General features: G+C 47.3%; 1 pseudogene; it reads right to left on the reverse strand.

Moving 5' to 3' along the window:
* Positions 1–6,548: 6,548 nt before the first annotated feature.
* Positions 6,549–10,067, reverse strand: LOC109382825 (non-POU domain-containing octamer-binding protein-like; annotated as a pseudogene).
* Positions 10,068–11,352: the final 1,285 nt, after the last annotated feature.

The raw sequence follows: 11,352 nt of genomic DNA on the forward strand, positions 1-11,352 counted from the left end.
GGCCCAAAGTTAGTATATTTTTAAAAAGTGTCCCAGAGTTGGCGATACACTGGGAGTTCCGGTGCCAACCAATCTACAGTTGTTTTCCACCTCTAAAATGGTTTCAAATTGGTTATTTTATTAACTCGTAAAACTGAAATAATAAAACATACAGACTCGCAATGAGGGTTAAGTGAGATAATATGTGAATCGTGCCCTGTACATAGTAAATGCTACATAAGAAAACAGTAAGTAGGTGCTCCATAAGCTCCTGTCTACCGACTCTGTGTGTGTCGCTGTGGCTGCCTGCCCCTCTGTAACCCCAGGCCCTTTCTGTACCACTCATCTCTAAAAAATGGGCTAGAAAGCGTCCCTCCCAGGGCTATTGTAAGGATTCAGTGCCATGTGCTGGAATGAGGCCTGGTACAGACCCTTGAACAACAACCACCACAACAAAGTATGTGATCTTATTGAGTTCGAATGTATGAACATTTCTGATATTCTACAGGCTTTTTTATCAATCATAGGTCAAGGCATGTCTTGATTACCCTTCTCAGCTGTCATCCCGTTTTAGCTCACTCTGGGTCTGGGAACATCTCAACAAATCTCCTCTCTCTCTTCTTGTACTTAGGAACACCTCTCTGTGAGGCCATAGGGAAGGAAGTGGGCTATGAGATAGAATCGAAGAGAACCAAATCACCAGCCCTCCTAAACTGTCTTCCAACTGGCCTCCCTCGGTGCCCAGTATCTTCACCGTTAGGGGGACTTCTCTGGCCTACAGAGGAGATATGGACTTGTTATTGGGGGGTGCAGTTTGAAACCTGTCTCCATTCTGGAAGATCCTGGGATGGAACCTCTCTGACTCCAGGCTCCTCTGCCTGCAGGAGCCAGTGCACCCTTCCCCCCAAAGCTGACAGCCACCAAAGGGGTGTGGGAAGAGCCATATGCTGTCAGTTGAATCTGAGAACGTTTGGCTGCAGGACCCCTTCACCTCATGCTCTCCTCTGCTCAGGCACACAGCCCTCCACTCAGGTCCAGCTGATTTTCGTCCTGTGAGACTTCCCCAGTATTGTCAGATCTTCAGATTTTTGAAAGATAAGCCAAACTACCTGCATTTAAACACATAAAATGACCTCTCAAGCAAACTCTTACTTTTCCTTGAAGGCTTTTTCCAGCTATCACCTCTTCTGGGGGAGAGCTCCCTGTTCCCGTCTCCCCGGTGACCCCCCCCCCCCCCCGCCACTCACCTCTCTCCATCACCACACCTCATCACCTTGCGTAGCTTCTCACGGCTGCTTACCTGTTCCTCTCTCATATTTGTCCCTGAGTTATTTGAGGGTGGCCACCTGGCTCAAGTCCTGTACCTACGGGCTCAGTAGGCATCTGGAGTGAATGGATGAGTCAATGACTCATCTTCAATGATGAAGATGTTATGTTATGGTGCAGAACTTACAAACTCAAGGACCAGGCTGTTTAAAAACAATTCCTGAAACTGGCCACATTTGAGATAACAGGTGGCCTACTGCTTGTCATCTGAACAATCTACAATAGCTTCTGCCCTATTATGTAGGTTAAACAAACTGCCCAACAAAACAGACCCTGGGGCTGGTACGCCGCCATCTTTGGATATCCCTAATTGGGAATGGATTACACATTATGCTCTGTAAACTTTCTATGCCCATGTGTCATGCAAGAAAAAGAAACAGGATGTAAATGACATCAATTGTTAGTGTAGCCAGGATATGGTGAAGTTCTTTCCATTAAAAATTGTATTACAGTTATATTGAATAATTTGTTTAGTTGGAAATAATTTTGATAGTGAAAGGTGCAGAAAGGTACAAAGAATACCATAACAAACATCCCGGTACCCACCATTTTGAATTGCTGCTAACACTTTATCTTATGTCCATCAAATATTTCTATATGAATGAAAAATTTAAATTACAGATAAAGTTGAAATTCTCTTTTCCCCTCATTCTCAGTTCACTTCCCCCTACCTCCTTCTTCTCTCCGCTTTACCTACCTCGCATGTCACAGGCACTGGTGTCCTGTGTTTAGTGGGGTGTCTCCCTATCTTTCTTTTACATGTGGCAATGTTTTTTAACAATTAAAAAACAAAAGAGAAAACAAAATAATTTTATCTGTTTTGTATCCAATCCCTGTTCTGTTAGATCCCAGAATGAGAGGCCTAAAACCTCAGTTTTGGGGACTAGAATATTCTAGTAGGCCTCACTAGGAAGAGAGTGGTTCTTAGAAAAAGATGATGCTTTTCCAAGGGCCGTGTTATATGTTCAGTGGGGGTTATACCTGTCCAGCATCACCAGAGAAATGACAATATAGTCATGGTTTACAACATGGTGGGTACTTTAAATACATAACTTCATTTAAGCTTTCCAGAAGCCTGTGAGGAAAGTATTTCATCCTCGTTTTATAGGTGAGGAAACAGAGGCTTAGAGAGGTGATGGGGTATCCTAGGCTACTCCAGCTAACAATCACAGCTGGATTTGAACCCAGGTCTGTCCGACTTCAATGCCATGCAGATGGGAGACAGCTGAGTGACACCGGGCGCAAATAGATTCAGGCCTGCGGGCCAAGGTCCTTGTTCTCATTAAATAAGGCTTCTGGTTTTTTTTTCACTCACCATAATTTTTCTGAAAATTTCTCTCCTTAGGGCAACGTTTTCCATCACCAAAGGTGACTTGTTTTGGAAAAGTTTGAGTAAAAACAGCTCTATATTTCTTGCTTTCCAGAGAATGGAAAAACACATGCTGTTCAGCGGTGTTTTTAATAGCTCCTTTAAGAAGCAACACACAGACACTCACATAAATTATTTCATATTTGTTAATCACCCCCAAATACCTTCCACAGTGTTTCCAAAAAAAAAAAGTTAGGAACGTGAGGGAAGAAACTGAGTAGTAATCTTTTAGTATATTTATTTTCCTCATAAAAATCTGTGTCCTCTGCTTTAGAGAAATAAATGTGTTTGTGCTCCCTCAACTTGGAGTTATTTAACATTTTCCAAGGACCAACAGACTCCTAGGTGTTTTGGGGCTTTAAAGTAGACACGGTCCCTCTCTATGGGATTTTCACCTTAAAAATCTCATAAGATGAGCAAAGATATACCAAAATATATAGATGAATAATGACTAGTCATTGTACAGTGCTTTGCAGTTTAATAAGCGTGTTCACATATAGTACTTCAGCAGTGACCCTGAGGGTAGGGGAGGAAACTATTAAAATAACAGTTCATTCCCATTTTACAGAATAGGCAAATCGGGCACTCAAGTGACTGAGTGACTGGATTAGGTCACGTTGCAAGTGAATGGCAGAACTACCCCTCTAACTAAGGTCTTCTGAATCCTGGGTCCATGCTCATTCCACAGGGCGACAGACTGACTGGGGTTTCAGCCCTGATTCTGAGGCTCACCAGATGTATGCCCTTGACAAGACACTCACCCTCTGTAAATCGCACGTCTTCATCTATCGAAGGAGGAACTAGGATGCAGTTAACCTGGGGGATAGGAGAAGAATGAGTGAGCTGAGCAGAGACCTAGAAGAGCAGATGTCTTAGACCAGGCTCACCAAGTATCCTCAGCAAAAAGGGGGATTCTCTCCCTTTCTTTCTCTCGCTCCTCCTTTACTTTTCCTCCTTCCCATCCGCCCCTCCCCCCATCCCCAGTCTAATGGCTTCTCATCTCTGCTTCCCACTCTGCCTGTCCGTTTTCTTCTCTCCCTTCTCCCCAAGGCTTTCTTTGCTTCACTGAATGCAGGACATAAAATGGCCACTTCAGCTCTTACCTTCCATCTTGGCTCAAGCCTGAACAGAGGGGAACCAGAATTTCTGAATACGAATTCTGAATACTTCAGAAAGACAAAATCCAGTTGGCCCAGCTTGGGTCAGTGTTCTTGGAGGGGTCTGGTGGGGGCAGAAGTCAAGCAGTCAACAAGTATTAAATACGCACGTAAGTACCAGGCAGTGTGCTTACTGCCATGACCCAATCTGATGTTTTACACTATTAATCACTCGATTTCTGTAAGTTAGGCACTGTACCATGTCCCCATGATTTCATCTCATCTTCACAGTAACCCGTGGGGGGGAGGCAGTTTTACCCCCTATGAGGAAAACCAAGGCTCAGAGAGATTGAACCATTTGCCAAAGTCACATAAGTAATAAGAGACAGAACTAAGATTTAAACTCAGGTCTGTCTGACTGTGGGCACAATGTAACCACCAGGCACTACTTACTGCCTAGAAAACATTTATTGCTTCTCTGAATGTACAGGGTCTGTCTGCATGAGTATAAAGGCCTCACCTCAACTTGGGCAGCTCTGAAAGGCCATTGCAGCTTCAGGGCTCCCCAAGGGTTAACTGAGGCCTTGGCTATGACCACGTCAGATCCCAGCTCCGCCCTCTGCCCAGTCCAGCAGGTACCCCTTTTCTACAGGTGTGGACTCTGCTGCTAACCTCCATCTTGGAGTCTGCTTACAGGGGGCCTAAACTGCCACCTACCCTAAAGAACCCAAAGCAGAAAAGAATCCTGTGTCCCCGACCCCAAGGAGCTGACCTATCAGCCCTGTACTGTTTACACCTGATATGAGCAAGACTAAACTGCTCCTTTATTCAAGCTGTTACTGTTTGTGGCCTCTGTCCCTGCAGCTGAACCTATATGCCAAGCACCTGGGGAGGCTGCAGAGGGGTGATTTGCATTGAGCAGGTAGGTGATTACACTCACTGAGCTCGGATGGTTCATCTAGCCTGGAATTTCCAGGATTCCCAGATTCTGTGAATGCAGTGTAGTGGGCAGTGGCCCCAAACCTGTGCATCGCTAGGGAAACTAACAAATACTTATTTGGGGTTGCAGCCAAGACATCTAACGTCATCATGGTGGTTGTGATGGTTGTGAGGCCGCCAGCTGGGCAGCATCTGCAGATGGCAGTTGGGTTGTAATAGTTTGGAGAAACTCGGTGAACTTTGCTTAGGGGACTTAGTTCCAGCTCCGAATGTCTCTCTTCTTACCTCTGTTATTTTTCGGGCTTCAATTTCCTCATCTCTAACACAGGACTAAGTTATTTAAAAATCCCTTGCTCCGCCCACTTCAGAAAGTTGCCCAAGGCCAAATTGAGCCCAGATGAAGGGCTTTGAAAGGTCAGCAGCGCTGTCTAAATACACGAGGTGCGATTATCATGATTGGTATTGACATTAAAAGGTTGTTTTGGTCACAGGTTGTGCGAAGCGATGCTTGACAGATGGTGTTCCCATAATGCTCCCAGGGGCCTTGTTACTGGGGGATTTTCCACTGAATGCAGTTCTCTTTCAAAGTTTTGTTTTGAAACCAGAGAGCCAGTGAGGAGTCTTGGTTAATCCTGGATGCGGGCTGAGCAACTCAACTAGCTGAGCACAGGGCAGGCCTTTTATCTAGGCCTGGCCCTTTTGTTGACCTGGGAAGAGGAGCTCTTTCAGTGCCTAAGACAGCTGGCTACGGTTGGCCAAATGTGAGCTGCAGCCTTATTGCAGTTCCCAAGAGACTCTGGGCTGAGTTGAGTCAAACCCTCTGCCTTTGTCTTGATGTGCATTCTTTGGGGGCAGGGGAATGTGTGTGTATGTGTGAGGGAGGGGGAGAGGAGGAGAGGAAAGGGAGAGGGATCACAGCATACTGGAACTGGAGGTGACCTTTGAGTCATCTAATCCCACCTCTTTTAATTATTTCTTTTAAAGCTTAGAATGTATTTTAATAAGTTGATGCGGCATGACTGCTCCATTTCCCAGAAAAACTCCAAAGGTATCAGGGACAAATCAAACATGGTACACCAATGCAAAACGCACAGCATGCTACCCAAGACAGGCAAGGCTGAGAGCTACTGTCAGCCCTTCAGCACACAGCACCCCTGTTCCCAAGACTGCAATGGGCCTACCAAGAAAAGCAGCCTCGGACACAAAAGGGCCACTCCTGGGTTGTCCTTATCCAAGAAAAAGAGGGAGGCAGGTTAACACAAGATTTTTTAAAGATATACTAAAATGAAAAGCTCTAAGAGAAAATGGGCATGAAGGGAGGTAATATATAGGATATAACAGAACCGTATGTGTGTTATCTGGGACCTCTTTGAACATTTGCCTGAATTCCCACCTGGGAGTGAATGGAGGATGAGGCTAAGTCACTGCGGGATGTTTGGTTTATGTAGTGTATGTGGCAGTGTCTCTGGGCTGGGGGATTTAAGAATGAGGACTTATATTGAACAGGATGGACACAGAATCGAATGATCATGATTAACGCGGGCTCTAACTGGATCCACTTTGCCATGATGCCCTTCACCCCCCGGCCCTCAATAATCATGAGACTTCAGGAATGCACTGCACAGATCTGATTAATTAATGGACATATCACACAGGATTGATTTGTTAAATATGACCCCTCCCTGGCCCTCTGCCTCCAGCATACTCCCTAGAGTAGTACCAGCAGGGAAGACCTAACTATGGGAGGAATCCCTAACACTTTTCCAGAGTAGACTTATGGCTAGTCCAAAAAGGGTCCTTCTTTGAAGGGTGTTGGGAAACTAGACACTGCAAATTTATTAGTATCGACTATGTGTGTTGGGAGCGAATTCAGCTCCGGGAGCTGCGCGGTTGAATGCAGGAGGGGGTTCTACCCATTGCCCCAATTCCTTCCATTGCAGAAGCTTGACCAAAGCATTCAGTTGTTGGTGGGACAATCCCAAGGTTCCACCTGGAATCGTAGTGGCAGGTCCTGGGAGCTGGGGTGCCAGTTGGCACAGGAGCACGGAACATGGTGCCTCTGTTGTTTATACCCATGGCACCTCCCACAGCCATCTGGCCCATTCGAATCTCCTGTTCTCTCGCATCAGGGAAGGCTCCCTTAAATCCTTCCTCCTGACACCCAATCATTTCTTCCTATTGTCAGTGCATCTCTTCCTCATGGCACCTGAGACCCTCCTCCTGCCTAAGTTTTTGCACTTATTGGTTGTGCAGCTCTTCCACCCTCCAATGTTCTTCTTCTTCTTTTTTTTTTTTTCAGCTGAGCCATCCTGCCACCTGTTGGTAGCTCAGCGGCAGCTCAGCTCGGGCTGGGATTCCAACCGGCGACCCTGTTGCTCAGAGCTTGCACTCTTGAGCGAGCTCTTAACCAACAGAGCCACTCGGCCGGCCTCTCCAACGTTCTTCTTGACGCTGCATCAAATCCTGCCTCATTACCATGAGCTGGTGCTCACGGTGGGAGGCCTCCATCTCCAGCTTCTCATGGGCTTCCTTGGTATTGAGCTCCACTTGGTCCTGCCGCTGCTTCTCCATCTCCGTGAGTGCCTTCCAGTGCACAGCATACTCATACTCAAAGGAGCCAGGCTGTGTGAATCTAGGTGGCTGCTCGCGCTCCTTGGGAAATTGCTGGTTCTTTATAACCAGCTTCTCTGGAAGTCCCTTTTCATCATCTTAACAGGTCCGTGGGCTCCACAATCACAGGACGAACAATGTGGTTAACAGGCAGGAGCCTTCACTGCATCTGTCCAGAGCTTTCAGAGCAGCGGGCTTCCCTGAGAATCCAACAACGCCTTTTCCTGAGGGCCTTCCTCGGTCACCCACAATGACCACAGCCTTCCCCACCTGGCCCAACACAGAAAGGGCTTCCTTCAGCAGCTCGTTGGACACTCACTGAAGAAGGTTTCGGACCGTATGGGATGCACTATGGCAGGCAAAGTGCCCACGCAGCTGCTTCCCACAGAGTGGCATGTGGTTCAGCTCCATGTTGGCAGCCTCTGCTAGGGTTCACATTTCCAATCGGATAAAGCCAAAGCCCTAGTTCTTGTGAGTGCAGACTTCGCCTGCCTTCCCGTATTTCTCAAATGGTTTCCTCATTTCCTCCTCAGTGATGTCAGGGGGAAGATTGTCCACAAAGAGCCAGCTATGCTGGGTGACAGTCTTCTCTCCTGGTTTCCTAAAATTCTCCAGGTCAATAGTCAAGCCTTCATTTTGACTGCTGGCTAGTTGCCCGTTTGTAGGTATGGCTGGCTGCTGCTGCTGCTGCTGCTGCTGGTGCTGCTGATGACGCTTCCTTGGAGCCTGGTATGGCTTCGAGTTTAAGGTTTTATTGCTCAGCGTTTTTGCACCCTCAACCTGGATGGAGAATAGCCAAATGCCTCCCAGTCCTCTCTATCCTTGACTTCTCCTCTACTGACTATTTTCTCTCCTTGGAGTAACAGCGACCTAATCCAACCTCTTCATATTGCTAGTCATGACACAAGGCTCAGAGAGGTTTAGTATCTTTCCTAACATCACACAGCAAATTAAGAGACAGCTAGGTACAGAGCACAGGGGCTGTTTACCCACCACCTCTCCCCTCTCCCCCTACAGAGGCTGTTGACTGCTGCTACTTCAGAGGCTTAGCAGAGCTGGGAGTGGGGTGGATGGGTTAGACTCATTGGCTTGGGCCCACCCACTTTCACATTTCAGTAACTGGTATTGTTAGATCCTTGTTAGATTAGCTGCTGCTCAAAAGCAGCCAGGGACAGTGACCCAGTTAACCCTGCTTGACCCTACTTTGAAATGCAGTAGAAAGTTGATTATGGTCTGGTGCAAGGGCAGCGTGACACCCTCTGCTTCTCAACAGACTGCGCCAACCACTGCCTGAATTCCTCCATTAAAGGCCCTCTTTGGGGTTGTCTTTCTATATGATTCCTCTATTTAAGATGTAAATACTCCTGGGAGCGGCAACACTTTCCCATCTGACCTGCTATTGTTGCCTGAGAATGCCTGGGATCTCAGAGCAGGTTCTGAGAGAGAACTGAACTGAGCACATGTGGAGTGAGGTGGGGTGACAGGGAGAGTATGGAAGGTGGACCTGGGTCATGGGAAACATGTTTTTCTCATGCACAGCTCTGGAGAGGGCTGATGGGCTCTGTGGGCCCAGCCCTGGCCTGGGTGAGGGGCATTTGCCCTTCTTGCCTGATGGTCTTGACTTGACTCTTAATTTCATCTAGGCTGCCTGGGAAATTCAAGATATCCTCCGATTTGGCTCCTCCTACAGATGGGGAGCAGGGGGTTGAGGGATTCTCCACACCTGAGAGCAGGGGCTACAAGGGGACAAGGGCCCAGGCTGAGGGCTAGCTGACACTTCGGCCAACTTGGGGGGCATGGGAGGGCTCTTGAGGGCCTTTTCTATGCTCGAGGCCTTAGGGTGGCCTTGGAGAGAGAGCAGAGGCTGGCTCAGTGCTCAGTGATGGCGATGCGAGGGCTTGGGGGGGGGGTTTGCAAAGGCAGGAGAGGCCCCCCTTTTTGTACTGTGATTTCAGGGGAAACGAGAAGACCCTTCTGACCCCTAAATATCTCCACCCCACACACTCAATGGATCAGCATTTTTTTGAAAAGAAAAATAAAAGAACATTATAAAAAATAAAGTCATAGAAAATATAGAAATGTATAAAGAAAAAACAGATACAATCACCTGTAATCCTGATGCCCAGAGTAAAACACTGAGCATTTTGGCTGGTGTTCTCCCAGTATTTGGTGTGTATGTGAGTATGCATGTGTGTATATGAATATGTATGCATGTGTGTTTATATATGTGTATGCATGTGTGCATGTGTGCGCATGGGTATGTGTGTGTGTGGTGTATGTGAATATGTATGGGTGTGCATGTGTAAATATGCGTGTGTATGCATGTGTGTGTATTTGTGTGTGCATGTGTGTGCATTTGTGCAGGTGTGCGTGCGTGCATGTGTGCATGTGTGCATGTGTGCGCGCATGTGTGCATGTGCGTGTGTGCATGTGCGTGTGTGCATGTGTGTGTGCGCGCGTGTGTATGTGTGTGTGTATGTGTAGGATCCAACAAAAGCAGCCCTCTTTGCCGTCTGATGTCTGAACCTCCAGACGTGCTGAAGTGCTCCCAGGGAAGATCTAAATGAAGAGAAGGGAGCATTACAGAGGTGTGGGCAGAGTCAAGGAACAAATACGCAGTGGTGTGGTACTTACTCTAAGGCTAGCAACAACTGGAAGGACTTACCTCCCCTAAAGATTCCAGGAAAGCAGAAGTTTTCAATTGGGGGCAGCTGTAGCTGTAGAGGGGGCTGTAGGGCCAGATCCATGGCCGTGGAGGGATGCAGAAGCTGCCAGCTTTGGACGCTTCTCACCCTCTGACCCTTTCTGGTGCCTCCCATTGGCTGCGTCCAACTGAAAGCCAGAGGTCAAGGGGTGTAGCCCACAGGGGTCAGCTTCTCTGGGCCAAAGAAAGAACAGAATGGATTGGTGTTCGGTGGGAGGGGCAAACAAACGGACAACAGAAATTTCCTCCCTTGGGAAGGAGTGAGTGAGAATCCAGAGGCTGATTTTGTTTGTGGAGCTATCCAAGAAAATAAAATCAAGCAGAAATGGAGAAAAAAACCCTCCCCTGTCTGTCTATTATCATTTATCTATATTATCTATCTATCTATCTATCTGTCTACCTACCTATCTGTCATCTATCTACCATGTACCTCCGTCTCTAAATTCTTCTAGGAGAAAATCGGAGGCATTATGAAGTAGCTGCTCAGTGCAGGCTTTGGAACAGACAACTTGAGTTGGAGTGCTGGCTGGACGACTTAACAGCTGTGGGGGTTTGAGCCTGTTATTTTACCTCTCTGAGGGTCAGTTTCCTCATCTCAAAAAGGGACCACTGGTGGTTGGGAAGATTAGATGAGTGACTACATGTGTGTAAAGTGCTTGAGGTATAGTAGGCACTCAGTTACTTTGTAGCTATGCCAACAATGCATTGTATTAAGAACTAGTGAATAGTTGGGTAACACTTCTTGGTTACCAGGTTATGGGGGTGGGGTTGCAGCCTCTTCTTTGGTCTGCTCACCCCAGGTTAGATTTAGCTTTCCCAGTCAGAGCCCCAGGGGTGACCCTCTACAGGGTATTTCTGGGCACTTCTCTTCTAGTTTATGCCTTTGAAAATGAAAATCCTCCTGGGGAGGGAGCCATTCTCACTGAGGTGCTAAGAATTTATCAGGTTTTGGCAGGAAGGGAGGAGACATTTAGCAGCTCAGACCTCAAAGGAGAGAAGAGAGAAGGGAAGGAAGAGAGAGGAGAAGGAAAGTGCTGCAAAAGGCACAAAAGGAATGGATGAGACACAAAGACTATCTCTCCTCTGGGCCAGGTGTGCACTTGGTTTGCCTTCCTGGATGTCTTGCATTAGGTCTCCACCGTGTGAAATGCAGTGAGACTGGTGGGGTCCACCAGGCCTGCCTCAGATCTCTCTGTCCCTTCCTAGGTTGCAAGGCATGAGAAGAGCCTCGGTTTCCTCACCTGTAAAATAGGAATAACAACCCCTCCTTCCCTTGTAATGAGGTTCAATGCAGGAATGTGTCTGTGGAGCTTGCTAGAGTGCCTGGA

Source organism: Hipposideros armiger, unplaced genomic scaffold (assembly GCF_001890085.2).
Source record: "Hipposideros armiger isolate ML-2016 unplaced genomic scaffold, ASM189008v1 scaffold_71, whole genome shotgun sequence".
Classification (NCBI taxonomy): Eukaryota; Metazoa; Chordata; class Mammalia; order Chiroptera; family Hipposideridae; genus Hipposideros; species Hipposideros armiger.